The sequence below is a fragment of the Cucurbita pepo genome, unplaced genomic scaffold (genome assembly GCF_002806865.2).
Source record: "Cucurbita pepo subsp. pepo cultivar mu-cu-16 unplaced genomic scaffold, ASM280686v2 Cp4.1_scaffold013382, whole genome shotgun sequence".
NCBI lineage: Eukaryota > Viridiplantae > Streptophyta > Magnoliopsida > Cucurbitales > Cucurbitaceae > Cucurbita > Cucurbita pepo.
Genome location: NW_019659223.1, coordinates 1 through 329, shown reverse-complemented (window position 1 = coordinate 329; position 329 = coordinate 1). Strand labels below are relative to the sequence as shown.

Below are 329 nucleotides of genomic sequence, written 5' to 3'. Positions count from 1 at the left end.
AGATGAAAAAAATCATATCGTGAGCGGCAGGATTCGAACCTACGCGGGCATAGTCCACATGATTTCTAGTCATGCCCGATAACCACTCCGGCACGCCCACTGATTGGAAAGTACAGCANTTATTAGTCGTGTGCGCTTTCTAGTCATGCAACCATTCATCCATGCCCACTAAATGATGAAAAGAAGATGAAAAAATTCATGTCGTGAGCGTTAGGATTTGAACCTGCGCGGGCAGAGCCCACATGATTTCTAGTCATGCCCGCTAACCACTCCGTCACGCCCACTGAGTGGAAAGTACAACAAGTCGAAGTTCTGAGTAGTAGGATTCG

At 47.3% G+C, this 329-nt stretch overlaps 1 non-coding gene across 1 annotated transcript; it reads right to left on the bottom strand.

Annotated features, from left to right (window-relative positions):
• Nucleotides 1-18: 18 nt before the first annotated feature.
• On the bottom strand, nt 19-100 carry TRNAS-AGA. The gene has a single exon. It is a non-coding gene; the product is annotated as a tRNA-Ser (tRNA).
• Between the last annotated feature and the right edge of the window lie 229 nt (nt 101-329).